Raw genomic sequence first — 18,171 nt, 5'->3', positions numbered from 1 at the left:
ACTGGATGACCTCTGACAACCTTCTGCACTGTCTACAACATCTCTACCTCTGTGTCATCCCCTGACGTACCCACCCTTCCACTCCCATCATCATTCATAAAAATCACAAAGAGCAGGGGTCCCAGAGCAGATCCCTTTGGAGAGCCACTAGTCATTGTTCCATCTACTACTACCCTCTGTTTACTGCAGACAAGCCAATTCTGAATCCACACAGCCAAGGCTCCATGGATCCCATGCCTCCCGACGTTCTGAATGAGGCTACCGTGACGACCTTGTCAAGCACCTTACTAAAATCCACGTGCAGCACATACAGACCTTGACCTTCATCTATTTCCTTTGACACCTCCTCGAAATACTCAATTTGATTCGTGATGCAGGACCTGCTCCTCACAAAACTATCCATGAGTTTCCCCAGCATGTTTGTGCATTGCCCTCGGCCCCAGCATCTGCAGACTTCCTGGCCAGTCCCTCCCTTACCCCTTCCCAGAGCTTCCGCATCCATTACAACATTAAGCATTGCTGCCCAGTACTGCCCAGTACAGACCTTTGTAAACGTTCTCCACAACCAACTAACCCTTACCCGTACCACACCCATAACTATGGGTGGATTAAATATCCAATTAACTTCTTTCTGAAGTAATGTATCATGAATTTGATGTTGATTCCAATTTTGAATAACTTTTCATAATTCTAGTTCAGCTCCTGTAAAGTTAGATCCATTATCAGAACATAATTCTTTTACTTGACCACGTCTAGGAATAAAACGCTAAAGAACATTAATAAAAGAGTCTGTATCAAGCAATGACGCTACTTCAATATGAATTGCTCTCATAGTCAAACAAGTGAAAATAACTCCATATCGTTTTTCAACACTTCGTCCTCACTTTACTTGCAAAGGACCAAAATAATCAACTTCCACAGATGTAAATGGGAATTCATCAGGTGAAACTCTGTCCTGTGGTAAATCTGCCATTTGTTGTTGTCCAGGTTTTCATTCTCTCTGTTAGTCACAAAGAGATGAAACCTCATAATTTCATTATTAATATATTTAAGAACTGATGTTCTATCAGTCCAAAACACAGGATCTGCGGACTCCATCTGTAATTCTCTTCTTAACATAGCGTCCATTTTGCTCGCCATAATAGCAGCAGTCAATTCCATTCAAGGTCTGGTGACTGACTTTAATGGAGCCACTCTGTCTTTTCCCATTACAAATCCACCATCTACTCACACTTGGTTATTTCACAGGACTCAGTAACTGACAGGATCAAAACCACCTTCACTTACATCAGAAAAATGGTGTAACTGAGCAAATGTGGCCACTCCAAAGTCTGTTGACTTCAAAATTTCCAAGTATTTGAAGACGCTCAATCTAATTTTTCCAATCTTGTGCAATGGATTCTGGATTAGTTTCATCCCATCCAAATTTTCTTCTGCACAAAACTGGTATTTGGCCGGGCTGATCATTAGGCTGAATTCAGGCAGTCGGGAGAAGAGGGTGTGCAGGTGAGACTTGTGTTGTGCCCAGTCTCTGCTGGCGACAAGAATGTCATCCAGATAAATGAACACAAAATTCAAATCCCTGCGCACCGTATCCATGAGGTGCATTATGTCTGGGCGGTGTTCTTGAGCCTGAAAGGCATGCATAAAAATTCGAACAAACCGAAGGATGTGATGAAGGCCGTTTTGGGGATGTCCTCGGGGTGCAATGGGATTTGATGATACACGCACACCAGATTGACCTTGCAGAATACTCTCATATCATGCAGATTGGCCATAAAGTCCTGAATGTGAGGGATGGGGTAACGGTCAGATACTGTCATATCATTAAGCCGTTGATAATCTCCGCAGGGGTGCCAGCCATCGGAGGCTTTTGGGACCAGGTGGAGCGGTGAGCCCCAGGGCTGTCAGAGCGACGAATGATCCCCAGTTCCTGCAGATGCGAGAACTCCTCTTTCGTTATCTGGAGCTTATCTGGTGGGTTTAACAATAATGTACGATAAATTGTATCAGACACTATGACCCCAGGTTCACAGTTGGGAGAATATATAACGGAGATGTACAATCGACGACCTTGGCAGATACTGAGACACTGTGTTCACAGTACTGAGAAGGTTTAACAGAGAAGTATGGTAGAATAAAGCAGAATCTGTGACTCCAGGTTTACAGTAGTAAGAAGGTTTTAAAATGATGTATAATAAACTGAGGCAGATACTGTGAAATCTGGTTCACTGTGGGTGGAGGTTAATGGTGATGTACAGGAGACTACGTAGATACATTGATACTGGGCTCAGAGTGGGGAAAAAAAGCTTTATTGGTGTTGTATGGGAAACTGAGGCAGTTCCTGTGACACCGGGTTCATAGTGGGGAAAATGTTGAACAGAGTTGTACGATAACCTTTGGCAAATAAAGTGACACCAGCTTCATATTGGGGAGAATTTTTAATGATGATGTACACTAAACTGTGGCAGATACAGTACCACCAGGCTCACATTGAGGAGAAGGTTTACTGGTGATGTGCGGTAGAGTGGCAGGCTCTGTAACACCGAGTTCACAGTAGTGAGAAGGTATAATAGTGATGTACGATAAACTGTGGCAGATACAGTAAAACCGGTCTCCCAATGGGGAGAAGGTTTAATGATGATGTGTGGTAAACTTAGGCTGATACTTTAACACGAAGTTAACAGGGGGAGAAGGTTTAATGTTGATGAACGGTAGATTGAGGCAGAAACTGAGAGACAGCATTCACAGTAATGTGAAGGTTTAACAGTGATTTACTATAAACTGTGTTAGATACTGTGACAAGATGGTGCAGAGGGTAGACGTGTGGTTCCACCCTTCCCCAGTTAGACTATTAAATGCTTGATTTTAAAAGTTGTAAAAGTGATTAAAAATACTGTTTATAGACTTTGGAATTGTGGAGGATCAAAATAGCTACAAATGTGAAAAAATCGAAAACTCAGTTCCAGAAGAAATTACCTTACAAAAGTGTTGAAGAATTATGGCCGAGTTCAACTTGAAGCAACGGAGTCGTTGACTGGCGTCTCCAAGCCTCAGAGGATTCCTGCCCGGCGAAGTATTTCGTCGGCACCACTTGCGCTATCGCAAGATGGCACCAGCTCAGCGATGAGTTCAGCGGTTTTGACTCGTGCACTCATGAACACAGGCGTGAGGGCGGGCCAGCTGAGCGAGGACAGGCACATAAGCGTGCAGCATTGCCTGGTGGTCAGGAGAGGTACAGTGTAGCATCAGAAGACGCACTGCGTAGTCGGTGGCCCTACTGGGCATGCACAGTGTGTTGAGGGTCCACAAACCTTTGGAGAAGGTGTGGGCTGTGGGGGAGCCTGATCGACGGTGAACTGACGAGGTCGGCACACTGTTGTCGGGTGTCCAGACCCACAGCAGCACCGGAAGAGGACCTATTGCTATGGAGGAAGAAGATGCTCAATTTCATTAGAATTTCAACAACTGGGGACTGCGGCAAAAGAAGGTCAGCCTCAAATGGAGGTGATGGATCCTGGACTGGATTCTGTGTTTCCAATTCGGGAAGGGATTGCTCAGCTCATGGAAGATATGGCAAATATATCAATGCAGATGACTCATCAGATGACTCAAGGATTTTCAGAAATGAAAACTAAAATGAACACTGTGTGTGAAGAAATAACTTTTATGAAGCAAGATATTAATGTAGTTAAGAGTGATGTAACGAGATGGACACGATCAGTGGATACTGTGCAAGATCATTTTAAAAAGATTGAGGAGGCTTTCTTGAATGCAAGAGTCAAATGGAGCATAATAGAGAAAAAATGGAAATAGTGGAAGATCCTTTTGTAGATTTGGGGATTCAGAAGAAGGAATTATTGAAGAAGTTTGGCTCATTAGAAAACCAATGTCGTAGAAATAATGTTAAGATAGTAGGTCTTCCGGAAGATATGCAAGGTTCGGATCCGATGTAGGTTTTGAAGAAATGGATCCCAGAAGTGTAGGGCAGGTAATTTATTCCAGATGGACTGGAATTAGATCGAGCAAACAGAGCGTTAAGGAAGAAACCATTTCCAGGCGAATTACCACGAGCAGTTATGATTCACTCTTTTAAATATCAAGACAGAGAGATGATCCTCCGATTGGTGGTGCAGAAAACACGGCAAAATCAGGATCCACTGATGGTTCAAAATAATAGGGTTTTTTTTAATGCAGATCTGAGTCAAGAAATTATCAGAAGAGACCGAGAATTTAATTCAGCCTAAGAAGTATTGTGGCGAAAGGGATATAAATTTGCTTTTCGTTATGCGGCAGTATTGAAAGATTTTTATGGGAATTTTCAATCTCAGTTTTTTGAGAATGACCACGATGCTTTAATATTTGCTAATTCATTGCCAGATGTATGAGGAAGTGGGCGATCGTCACCATTGTCACCAAAGGGAAAGGTCAATGGGAATGGAAATGGGAAGATTGGAAAATATGGAAAGAATGGGAAAAAAGTTGAATTGACACAAAGTCTTCTCAATATTGAAGATCCGGAACAATCAGTGGGACTGGAATCACTGGGTTGAATGTTTTTGTTTCAGTACTTTGTGAAAGTCTGACTGGGGGTGGGTGACACTGAGTCCTTTAGTCACATGCCACTTGTGGACTTTACCACACCCAGATTTTTAGGGGGCTACTACTCTTGAGTAACTTGTTTTGGGATTGATGTTTCTCTTTTTTTTGGAATTTTTAAAATAGGTGGGGATTAGAATACTGTGAGACTTAGAAGGGGTGCATTATTTTATAGTAGGATTCACATTTGTGAGGTTTAACAGTGATATACTATGAACTGTGTCAGATACTGTGACACCAGGTTCACAGGGGGAGAAAGTTTAACAGTGATTTACAGTATGTTGAGGTAGATAATTTGACACCAGGAGTAAAGTGGGGACCAGGTTTAATGGTGATGTACTGTAGACTGAAGCAGATACTGTGACACCAGGCTCATTGTATTGTTCATTTATCTTAATTACAACATCTTATATATATGCTCCATTTTTTGTGGCAACTTCCAAACATTAGATAAACTTCTATTCTAATCAGATTTTGTTCATTTAAATAGGACACCACTAAAAGCCCAAATCGTTTGATCTCTTATGTATTGCTGCTCAAATTAATTTCTTTACCTGGGTTTGGGTTCAACGGCACTTCAGTTTGCTTCATTAATTTTTCATCCCCTCGTTTTGTGCTTTCTGCTTTGCTCAGCCGATTCGCCAAATGGGCATCCAACTCTGTCTTCTCAGCTTGACCCAACATCTCCTCTGTAAACTTAAGCAAACCAAGAAGACTAACGTTAAAATTTTCACCTTGGCATTTTCAAAAACAAAAATGACGCTGTGACTTGCAGTTTCACATCATCATCCCACTTGCTAAACTTGCAAGCAACTGCACCTCATCCTACAGCTGGAAAACTGCAAGAGAACTGCTTGGTTAAAGCAAAGATTCCACCCAGTCACCCCATTAAAGGCCTCCAAGTTAACAACAGATAGCAACCTGAAAGTTAAATAGAAAGATCTGTATCAGGAAGATTAACGGGCTTTAAAAAAAAATAATTTCCACTATTGAAAGAAAACTCCTCAGGGAACACCAGGCTCTTGTTGAACAATTCCTGTTGTATTCCTCAAAATAGTTTGAATCTTGATTTCAAGCAGAGTCATTTGGTGAGATTGTTGGTCCAGAACAAACCCTGCCCACACACTCCCTTAAATACCTGCAAAGTCGTGGCTCAGCTCTGCTCCATGCTTAAGCTATCAAGCTTTTCTGAAGAGAAAACGGACTTCAGATGCTGGTACGTTGAGTCACAAAAACACTAATGCTTGCCTGAACAACACACCTCTATCTGAAAACCAACAAGAACCTTCCCGAGTGGTAAATATCAACAAGACATAATATCATGTAACTGTTGTGTTTGTGTCGTTGGAGAATTGCCTTTCCATTCAATCAGAATTCGAGTTTTGGGTGCTGTATTTGAGAAAAGATGTGCTGGTGTTGGAGAAGGTCAGAGATCATTTACTGGAATGATATCAGGAATGAAAGGGTTAGTGTATGAGGAACAATTGTCGACTCTTTGACTGTACTAGTTGGAGTACAGAAGGATAAGGGGGACCTCAGAGGCATTTCAAATGCTAGATGGACTGGGCAGAGTACATATGGCAAAGATTATTTCCGATGGTAGGGGATTCTAGGACACGAGAGCATAATTTCAGGATAAAAGGGTGTCAATTTAAAACAAATGTGGAACAAATTGATTGTGTCAGTGGGTCGTGAAACCCACGTGACGTCATTGGGTGTATTTAAGGCAGAGATTGACAAGGAATCAAGGGTTATTGGGAGAAAGTTGAGGAGTGGGGGTGAGTGGAAGAATGGTGGAACAGACTCGACGGGCCTACTTCTGCTCCTATATCTTGTGATCTATATCCTGCTGGAGACCTAGTCAACCCTCCTCTTGCATCCCATTCTTAGAAAACATGCTGCATCGTGGTTTTATGTGACGTGAACCCATTTCCGATTGAATCCCATGTTACAAGTAACCCAATGCAAATTCTGCATTGAGAGGACTGCAGCTTCCTCATTTTAAAAATTGTTATGGAGCAGCTCAAATGAGATTTCTTGCTTCTTTTTTTGAAAGGGTTAAAATAGAATCAAATAAAATAGGAGAGGGAAAAGCAAAAGAATTTATGTACAAGTGGGAATCAAAATTAATGGTTGGTGATAAAGATACACAATTGTTGAAACATTTGATTAATATATGGAATAAAATAAATGATGAAATTGGTGTAAGTGGATGTACATCACCCAGAATGGCTTTGATTCAAAATCCTCGTATCTTTTTTAAAGGATCATCAATTTCTGGATAGCTGGTTTCATAAGGGGATTATAAATGTTGAAGATTGTTATGAAAGGGGTCAATTAATGTCATTTGAGCAATTGAGAAATAAATATCGTATACCTCATCACAATCTTTTTGCTATTTCCAACTTAGAGCATATTTGAAGGATAAGTTAGGACCAACTATGTTGTACTGAAATAGAAATTCCTTATAAGAGGAATTGTTAAAAACAATTATTTGATGATGTCCTCTTTATTACAAGTAGGAACTTTAAAATGAGGAGTTCATAAGTTGAGACAAAGGTGGGAAATGGATCTGAATATTGTAATTGATTGGCAAATATGGGCAGATCCATATAAGGATCTCAATGTAATGTACAAATTAGTTCAGTATAATTGTTTTGACATCAGTCATGTAGCAGATGTCAGAAAGGATTTTATCTGAAAGCTGCCCCTGGAGTCAGGTGACTCAGGCTGTTGGATTTGAAAAGCTCTACAGGAAGATGATTTGGCAATAGAGATCACGTGATCCAGGGGAGATGTATTAATTCACTTCAACTCAGCAGTCTGGAACTATTGACCAGAGTTCCACATTGCAGCAGTGAGGAAGGAATTCACAACTAGTTTTTCTTCTACAGTTACTTCTTACACCAGTGAAATTGAATAGAATAAAATCAGAATTATCAGATCAATGTTTTAGGTGTGTTGAAGATGTTGCAACTTATCTTTGTCCTAATGCAAGATCTTTTTGAGGAGAATGACAATATTAATGGAACAAGTTATAGGATATGTTTTTCCGCAGAATCTGACCTTAATTTTATTAGGAAATATTGAAGGAACAAGGCCCAAATTAAATCTATTAATATATCAATTGAAATTTGTTAAATTAACGTTAGCGGTGATGAGGACATGTATTGCACTTACTTGGAAATAAGATATACATATATTTTTAGGGATGCCAAGATGACATGCAAATATTCAAGGTTGTATTCCTTTGGAAAAAGATTACAAATAGCTTGAGAAATATATATTCTATGCATTTGCAAATTTGGCACCTGAATATTCAAATATAAGGCTTCAATTTGTAATAATGCCATTTCCATCCATCTAGACATGTGAGATTCTCCTCTTAGTTAATTTGTAACTAAGAAGTCTCCTGTTGGTGACTTCAAGAGAGGAACCCACGCAGGCTGCGGGCTTCTGGACATAGCAGTCAAGGAACTCACACCAGGCTGTGGAATGCTAGAGACTGGGTCTAAACTGGCTAAAAGGGTGTCAAGTATCAGTCCTGGGATACGAGTGAGTGCTAAATGGTTCCTAATTATGTCAGAGGTTCAAAACTGGAGCTCACATTGCCAATGACTTGGATGGTCTGTGAGCATTGAAAGAGAATCCACAGACCCTCAGTGACTTGTCCCAGGGTTCAGGGTGGCAGGGGATGGTGGGTGCAAGAGGTATTTCAGTCAACTTCTGCCAGAGGTGAATCTGTTTGTCTTACAGCAGGAAAAAAGCAATTTTGTGTGATATGACACTTTTTAATTACATGACAGTAAATTGTCTCTCCTGAAATAGAGAGAGAGGTTCAAGTTTCAAACTATTACAAATTCTACTCACCAGATTATACCTCTTCCCACTTTTTATTTTTGCAAGGACACCGTTGATTTTATCACAACTCCTCTGCTGCGTCTGTCCTGTGACAGATTATATATTTTATATTGTATATAGAGATGTTTTTGAAAGAGATGGATTGGAGGAGTCGTTTAGGTCACAAACAAACACATACACTTCACAATACAGCTCTTATTTAAAATGCAAGAGCTTGGCTGAGAGTGAGTCATTCAGGCACCAAGAGCCTTTTCAAAGACAAAACAAGGAGACTGTTTTACTAAAGAATTTCAAAAGCAGGTGTAAATTGATTATTGCTTTTAAAGGAACAGATGAATGGACTCAGAAGTTTGGGTCTGGTGCAGTAATCTGGCTGGTTCCAGTTTGCTGTTCTAAGAAGTTCATGTGGTTTTGCAAGCAGAGAGGAGAGACCAAATAGGCTTTTTCTAAGAGAGAGAGAGAGAGAGAGAGAGAGAGAAAGAGAGAGAGAGAGAGAGAGAGAGAGAGAGAGATGGCAAGCTGGCATCTTGTTTTGAAGACGGGGTGTTAGTTCTCAGTTCAGCATGTTGAAAAACTTTGTTGTCCATATGAAGAAATAGCTGGATAGAAATGATGTTTCACTTGAAAAAAGGGAAACAAAAGGAACTCTATGGTGACCTGCAGAAGAGGTTATCATTTGGAAAACCCTGATGGGTCAAGTTTCTTTGGCAAGACACCAAAGTGGCTGATCAGAGGGAATCAGTTTATGTATGTCCAATGAGCAAGCAATCCCTCTCTGAAACCAATAAGAGCCTTACTGGAGGGTACACATTTACTTTTAAGCACCAGAGCTTGGTGCAAATTCATAAATGTTGAATTCTGTGCACAGTATAAGAATTGATAGACACCGGTGAACTTGGAGTTGTGTCAAAGAACTTTATGCACATTAAATACACCTGCATTTAAAATTAGATGGTGGTAATGGAAGACTGTTAATAGTGATAAGTTAAAGTTTGATCCTGATTTTTTTTTTGTTTAAAGAAAATTAAAAACGATGTTTGTTTAAGAATCAATGGCGTGATTGTTCAAAATCAGCCTGTAACCGAAAGTATTCTTGGACTGAAAAGACATCTGGGCCAAATGACTATTTAAAGACAATCTGTACATGATTGTACATCCTAAGGTACAATATAACCAGTTAGAGCACAGAACAGGCCAGTTCGGCCCAACTAGTGCCATAACAAATTCCCACCCTCCTACTCCCACTGACCAATACCCAGTCCATACCCCTCCAGTCCTCTCCTCTCCATGTAACTATCCAGTCTATACTTAAATGTAACCAATGATCCCGCCTCAACTACGTCTGCCGGAAGCTCATTCCACATCCCTACCACCCTTTGCGTAAAGAAATTTCCCCTCATGTTCCCTTTATAATTTTACCCCTTCAATCTTAAACCATGCCCTCCAGTTTGAATCTCCCCCACTCTTAATTGAAAAAGCCTATCCACATCTACTCTGTCTGTCCCTTTTAAAATCTTAAAACACCTCTATCAAGTCCCCTCTCAATCTTCTACGCTCCAGAGAAAAAAGCCCCAGTCTGCACAACCTTTCCCTGTAACTCAAACCTTGAAATCCTGTCAACATTCTTGTGAACCTTCTCTGCACTCTCTCTATTTTGTTTATATCTTTCCTATAATTTGGTGACCAAAACTGTACACAGAACTCCAAATTTGGCCTCACCAATGCCTTGTACAATTTCATCATAACCTCCCTGCTCTTGAATTCAATACTCCGATTTATGAAGGCCAACATTCCAAATGCCTTTTACACCACACCATCTACCTGAGTATCAGCCTTGAGGGAACTATTTACCATCACTCCTACATCCCTTTGTTGTTCTGCACATCTCAATCTTTTCTTTGGCTTGGCTTCGCGGACGAAGATTTATGGAGGGGGTAAAAAGTCCACGTCAGCTGCAGGCTCGTTTGTGGCTGACAAGTCCGATGCGGGACAGGCAGACACGATTGCAGCGGTTGCAAGGGAAAATTGGTTGGTTGGGGTTGGGTGTTGGGTTTTTCCTCCTTTGCCTTTTGTCAGTGAGGTGGGCTCTGCGGTCTTCTTCAAAGGAGGTTGCTGCCCGCCAAACTGTGAGGCGCCAAGATGCACGGTTTGAGGCGTTATCAGCCCACTGGCGGTGGTCAATGTGGCAGGCACCAAGAGATTTCTTTAGGCAGTCCTTGTACCTTTTCTTTGGTGCACCTCTGTCACGGTGGCCAGTGGAGAGCTCGCCATATAACACGATCTTGGGAAGGCGATGGTCCTCCATTCTGGAGACGTGACCCATCCAGCGCAGCTGGATCTTCAGCAGCGCGGACTCAATGCTGTCGACCTCTGCCATCTCGAGTACTTCGACGTTAGGGGTGTAAGCGCTCCAATGGATGTTGAGGATGGAGCGGAGACAACGCTGGTGGAAGCGTTCTAGGAGCCGTAGGTGATGCCGGTAGAGGACCCATGATTCGGAGCCGAACAGGAGTGTGGGTATGACAACAGCTCTGTATACGCTTATCTTTGTGAGGTTTTTCAGTTGGTTGTTTTTCCAGACTCTTTTGTGTAGTCTTCCAAAGGCGCTATTTGCCTTGGCGAGTCTGTTGTCTATCTCATCGTCGATCCTTGCATCTGATGAAATGGTGCAGCCGAGATAGGTAAACTGGTTGACCGTCTTGAGTTTTGTGTGCCCGATGGAGATGTGGGGGGGCTGGTAGTCATGGTGGGGAGCTGGCTGATGGAGACCCCAACAATGAAGACGCTGTTTACATCCGGTACCGCACGGATGGCAGTCTCTTCAATCTGAGGCGCCTGCAAGCTCACACCAAGACACAAGAGAAACTTGTCCGTGAACTACTCTTTGCAGATGATGCCGCTTTAGTTGCCCATTCAGAGCCAGCTCTTCAGCGCTTGACGTCCTGCTTTGCGGAAACTGCCAAAATGTTTGGCCTGGAAGTCAGCCTGAAGAAGAAGAAAACTGAGGCACATCTCAATAGTCCACCATTTAATGCATATGACCTATTTAGATTTGCGCTTTTTCTATCCACTAAAAATTGTTGAAGAGCAAGAATAGACAATACAATCACATAAAATTCCCATCCATACAGCACACGTATTAATACACAAAACAATCACATCTCCTTATTGGTCAGGAAGGGCCTACATTTCCCAAGGAGGCTGAGGAGGTCAAGGCCAACGGTTCTCATCCTGAGATTTTACAGGAGCGCAGTTGAGTCTACTGTCTGGCTGCACCATTGGATGGTCTAGTTGCTGTAAAGCATTAGACAGGAATGATGCAGAGTAGTGAGGATCACTGGGATCTCCCTTTTTCTGGAGATGACATTTACTGGGAGTGTTGTTCAAATCAGGCTCAAGCAATAGTACAAAGACCATTTTCACCACGTCCATCATCAAAATCAGGACTTACAGGCTGGGGAATAGCTTCTTCCCACAGGCTGTGAGATGGATGAAAAGTATCCTCTAAGTGCAATAATCCTCCAAATATTTATATATGTAGCGGCTACTTCGACAGAGCTATTACAGCAACACACACACACACACACATACCAGGTTAGTCAACACAAGACTGCTTTATTCAGTCTTTACAGGCTTCTTCTATTTACAGCATGTCCTGTGCTCCATGGGTCAAGGTGGGACATCATTATGTGTTTGCTGCAGATCCACGGGCCCTGTCAGCGTCCCGCACCTTCCGGCAGGAGAAATCACAGACCAACGAGCTGTTCCTTGGCACGCAGCACCACGTGCATGTGGTCAATTAAATGGATGAGTTCCCAGCTGTCTGCCTTACGATTTCATGTGCCCGCCAAAGAAACTTGCCCACTCGGCCCGCTACACAGCTGCTACACCCCCCAGAACCGTCGGCAGAAAGTAAAACACCAGCTGCATGCACCTTAGGTGGACACGCTAATCGTCTGGGCTGGAGGCACTGAATGGGTGAAGCGGGATCCACATGGGCAGGCTTGTGTCTGTCCAAACTAAACAGCTGCGAATGTCCCCCAATGTCCAAAGTATACTCAAACCCATCCTTCTTCACCACGCAGAAAAGGTCCTCATACGGTCGTTGTAACAGCATTCCTGGGTCCTGTCTGCGCACAAAAACAAAATCCGCGTCCAGGAGTGGTGGGGCACATTCTGTTAAGGGGATCCAAGCCAGTGGGTAGGAAAAGCTTTGCTGATCGTGATACCATGTCGAAGCTGCTGAAGGATGTTCAGATCAGAATTGGTTGTGAAATCAATGTCCCATGAAACTGTAAGGACCAGACCATAAAGCATCTCTGCGGAAAATGCAGACATATCTTACTTTGGAGCTGTGTGCACTCCCAAAAGAATGCATGGCAACTCATCAACCTAACTGGGACCAGTGAGTCGGGCCTTAAAAGTGGACTTCAGTTGCCAGTGGGAAAGAGGGTGAATTGTGTTCTGCGGACTGAATTAATGTGGGAAAACCAAATCCAGTTGACGATGAATGCTCTGGCCCTTGTCTCAGTGTCACTGGATGGCAACGGGACGGCCTCTGGTCAGCACGTGAAATGTTCTACAACTGTTAGAATGTATCTCATGTTTTGAGATTCTGGCAATGGTCCAAGCAGGTCCACATGCACGTGTTCCAACTGCCTGCATACTGTCGGGAAATATTGAAGAGGTACCTTATTGTGGCACTGAATCTTGGCAGTCTGGCAGGAGGTACATATGCAAACCCATTGCTCGACACCTTTTCTCAGTCCATGCTATACATATTTATTTGACATGAGCTTGACAGATGTTCTGATGGATGGATGAGATAAGCTGTGTCTCTGGTCAATAAGGTGTTTCTTCCAAGATGCAGGAAACATTGGTCCAATATCTTATCCTGAGATATGATCTGCTGGCATTCAGAAATCATATCATAGACTAGAGTATAGCTGGAAGAGATGCAGCAACTGTTTAACGCATTGGTGAGGCCAGGTTTGGAGAATTGTTTTCAGTTCTGGTCTCCAAATATAGGAATAAAATAGGTAACGTGGAGAGGGTGCAGAAAAGATTTACAAAAATGTTACGTGTCTTACAACATCTAGAGTACAGAGAAAGATTAAGGAGACAGCGACTTTATTCATTCAAACGTAGACGGATGAAGGGGGTTATGATAGAGGTATTCAAATTATGAAAGGAATAGATAGACTGGACGTGAGTAGACTCTTTCCCCTGAGGGCAGGGGAGGTTGGAACAAGAGGGCATGAGTTCAAGGTAAGGGTGCAAAACTTCAGGAGGAATGTTAGAGGATGCTTCTTCACTGAGAGAGTGGTGGCAGAATGGAATGATCTTCCAGAAGAGATAATTGCGGCAGGGTCCTTTCTGTCATTTAAGAGAAGGTTGGATGTGTACATTGATATGAGGGTGTTGGAGGGATATGGCCAGAGTGTTGGAGGGGAAAACTAGTGGAGTTGTTCATGTGAACTGGCACAGACTTGAAAGGCCAATATGACCTGTTTCTGTGCTGTAAACTGTCATATGGTTATATGTGCTGGACTCCACGGGACAAGGTGGGACATCATTAAGAGTTTGCTGCCAGCGGGTTTGAATTAAGCCCCGTGATTATCCCACGCATTCCGGCAGGAGACTCCAAAAATCGAAAAGATGTATTAACTATTTCCATGAACCCTCCACTTTTACATCTATTTTTCTAAATCCACCCCATAATCTAGACATCTTTACTTAACACAAACCACATTTCTTCTCCCATTCAAAGCACTCAGTAATACACCAAGGCAGTAAAATAAAAGCTCAATGCTGGAAATACTCAGCAGGTTATCTACTTGAAAAATAATCGGAGTTAAAACCTTCAGGTCGATAACCTTTCACTGGGATTCAGAAAGATGATCAAATAAACCTGATTCTCTTTGCTGAGAAAAAGAAGAGAGGGAAATAACAAATTGATTACATGGGATGAAAAGCCCGAGCAGCAGAAATGGCAGTGATGCTGGATGAGTGGAGTCCACTCATTGATCAACACATCTGTCTGGATGGAGGGATAAAGGATAAACAAGACAAACACGATGCTGTCACTGTGAGGTACAATACGACAGCTGCAGAGAATCTGAAATGAAGGAATGGTGAAAATACTTGTTTTTGGATCAATGTGACAAAATTTGACCTGACAAAAGAAAACAAAATTGTTTTGCTCTGCCAGAACTCTCTAGATCAAGGGGCACAATAAAATAGTCCAGAAGCCAACATTATGAAATTGAACAGCCAAGTTACGCAAATCGGCAGCAAGAGATAAAACACTGTTACATAATTCCATGAAAGTGGTGTCACAGGACGACCGGGTTCTAAAGACAGCTTTTGTCATCTTGGCCTTCATTAATTAACATATTGAAAATAAGAGTTGGGAAGTTATGATGAGGTTGGATAAGATGATGGTGAGGCCCACTTAGGAGTATTGTGTGCAGTTCTGGTCACCTAGCTACAGGAAGGGTATTAGTAAGATTGAAAGAGTGCAGAGAAGATTTACTAGGAAGCTGCCAGATCTTCAGGAGTTGAGCTACAGGGAAAGGTTGAACAGGTTGGGACTTTATTCCTTGGAGTGTTGAAAAATGAGTAAGAGATTGCTTAAAGTGGAATATGAATGGGAAAAAAGGCTGAGAAAGACTGCAGTGGACCCAATTGTGAAGGAAATATTTTGCTTGAGAAAAATTGTCATTGGTCTATTTCCTCTTGAGTTATGAAACCACGCACAGAACAAGTCAATGAGGTACAATTAAAACAGTGGTTTTCAAACTTTTTCTTTCCAATCACATTCCACCTTAAGTAATCCCTTACTAACAGAGCACTTCTGGCACAGGGATTAAGTGGAATATGATCCGGGAGGTGGGGGTGGGGGTGTGGAGGAGGAGTTTGAAAATCACTGCTCCAGATGAAAAGGTTTCTCCATCTCCTTTTTCAGCAGATATCCTTTTATTCTGAGGTTGTGCCCACTGGTCCTAAACTTTCGCACGACTGGCAAAGTCCTCTCTATCCAGCCCTTTCACTAGTCATCAGATTTCAATGAGGTCCTGCCTCATCCTTCTAAACTCGGGCGAGTATAGGCACAGAACCATCAAATGCTCCTCAAACTTTATTCCTCTCATCCCCAGGATCATTCTTGTAAACCACCTCTGGACCATCACATCCTCTCTTAGAAATGGGGCCTAAAATTGCTCACAACACTTACGAGATCAGGACAACCAGAAGGTGGTCACGGGAGGGAAGACAGCTGCAGGAGTGTCTAGAGTCCGTGGATTGGATGGTGTTCAAGGAGTCAGCTGAAGGGAGGAGTGGGGGGGGGGGGGTCGTGGCAAGATGGCGTTGATAAAAGACGTGAGAAGTCACCTCTCCCTGACTGAACTGTTCAATACTCGAACTGTAGTGACTTTTTTGACTTTATCAATGTTTTGAACAGAAATTTACTACAATAGGATTCTGGAAATGAAGAAGGGAATAAAATAGTGTTGGGCACGACCAGTTGCCCCAATAATCACAGAGACAAAGACTGAGGGGAACGATAGGCTTTATTACACACAAGACTGCAGGCCCGGGTCCAAGTGAGGGAAGTGAAGGGAAGGAAGAGGTGGCTTGACCTTTATGGCCTGGGTCACAGGGGAGGAGTCTAGGAGAGGATGACATCAGGAGGGGGGGGCAGCCCATGCCTGTTGTGGTCAGTACATACAATACCATATCATAACAAGCAACTTAGAAAAAAACTAGTTTGTCAACCTGTGAAAAGTACAGAAGAAGCAAGGCCGACCTTCCAGAAGGAACCTCGAGACCAGTTAGAAATGAATCTGAAGCCTCAACGTGCAAGTCAGGACCAGCTGGAAGAAACATCTACATCCTCTGCACATCTGGAGATGAAAGATAGCACCGAGATCTTTGGCCGATCCAGGAGGAGCAAAAGTGTGGAATTCGACACGAGCCAGGCTTGACTAAGGAGAGTTGAGCGTGAGTGCCAAAATGCAAGCATGAGTTACCTGGAAGGGGACTGTCTGTATGCAGCGGCGCATCTGAAGATGTTCTCACTTGAAAGAATTTCTGGATCCGATCCATAGTCCGGCTGCCAGGTAGGAGGTGGAAGAGAAGAGGTGGAGGAGGACAACTCAGAAGTTCAAGAAGAAGAAGAGCAAGATTTACTACTTGCTGCAGTTGGACTCAATGAAGGGAGGCCTAAGGCTTTAAGAACATCTCCTTCTCCAATGAAAGCTGTTGTTTCACCAGATACCTTCCCCAGACTTCAAGGCACATGTAACAGGGATGGAAGTCAACCTCATGTCTACAGAACTGATCCAACAAAATGAAAAGATGATGTCTTCTGTGAACTAAGGTTGTGAAACTTTAAATGATCAATTTGCTGTTATGGAGGAAATAAATGGCTGGTATGTGTGAAGAAATTACATCTATTCAAGTTGATATTAATAAGAGTTTAACAGCAGTGGACACTGGACAAGATCAATTTAAGAAGATAGAAGACATTTTTATTGACTGTAAGGACCGTGTGGACCATTATGCGGAGAGAATGGATCATATTGACAATTTGTTTACAGGCTGAGATGTCCAGAAGAGAGATTTGTTAAAAAACATTGATTCGTTGGAAAATCAAAGTTCTCGTAATAATATTAAGATAGTTTGTCTGCCGGAAGATATTGATGATTCAGATCCTGTAAAATTATTTCTGGATCCACATGGGCAGGCTTGCATCTGTCCACACTAAACAGCTGTGAATGCCCCCCAATGTCCAAAGTATACACAACCCCATCCTTCTTCATCACAAGGAAAGGGCTCTCCTACGGTCATTGTAATGGCGCTCCTGGGACCTATCTGTGCACAAAAACATAATCAGTGTCCAGGAGTTTTGGGGGCACATTCTGTTTAGGGGAACCATGCCAGTGGGTAGGAAAACATTTGCTGATCACAACACCATGTCGAAGCTGCTGAAGGACGTTCAGATCAGAGTTGGTGTGAAATGAATGTCCCATGAAACTGTAAGGACCGTACCATAAACCATCTCTGCGGACAATGCAGACATCTTCATTTGGAGCCGTGCACACTCCCAATAGAACCCATGGCAATTCATCGACTATATTGTGTCCGGTGAGTAGGGCCTTCAGGTGCCGATGGAAACGTTCCACAAGTCCGTTGGACTGTGGGTGAATTGTGGTGCGTGGTCTGATGCAATGTGGGTCGGGAAACCAAATCTAGCCATCCAATTAATGATGAATGCTATAGCCCTTGTCTCAGTGTCACAAGATGGAAACGAGATGGCTTCTGGCCAGCGTGTGAAACGTTCTACGACTGTTAGAATGTATCTCATGTTTTGAGATTTTGGCAATGGTCCGAGCAGATCCTCATGCACATGTTCCAACCACGTGTGTACCACTGGGAAAGGTTGAAGAAGTGCCTTAGTGTGCCGTTGAATTTTGGCAGTCTGGCATGAGGTACATGTGCAGACCAATTGCGCGACGCCTCGTGTACTGGTTTTCTGCCAGGGGATTAGCAACAAATTCTCTTCTACGACATGCTTTAGCAGCATCCAATGCACCTACTATGTACCAGAATTTCATGTCCTCTGCCATTATGACACAAGACAAAACTAAGTTTCATCCTTGGTTGATGGGTCTGGAAAGGAGGCAAGTGAAGTCCTAACATCGATTGGGA

The 18,171-nt window shown here is 42.8% G+C and overlaps 1 long non-coding RNA gene across 1 annotated transcript in view; it reads right to left on the bottom strand.

Annotated features, from left to right (window-relative positions):
• LOC138750200 (uncharacterized) overlaps window positions 1–18,171 on the bottom strand; it is a 36,161-nt gene that overhangs the window by 1,382 nt on the left and 16,608 nt on the right. Inside the window, exon 2 of the long non-coding RNA XR_011349153.1 lies at window positions 5,154–5,295. This is a non-coding gene — a long non-coding RNA (uncharacterized lncRNA). The remainder of the gene's footprint in view (window positions 1–5,153; window positions 5,296–18,171) is intronic.

Source organism: Narcine bancroftii, unplaced genomic scaffold (genome assembly GCF_036971445.1).
Source record: "Narcine bancroftii isolate sNarBan1 unplaced genomic scaffold, sNarBan1.hap1 Scaffold_105, whole genome shotgun sequence".
In the NCBI taxonomy this organism is placed as follows: Eukaryota; Metazoa; Chordata; class Chondrichthyes; order Torpediniformes; family Narcinidae; genus Narcine; species Narcine bancroftii.
The sequence above is the reverse complement of the archived record's forward strand: the minus strand, read 5'-3'. Positions and strand labels throughout refer to the sequence as shown.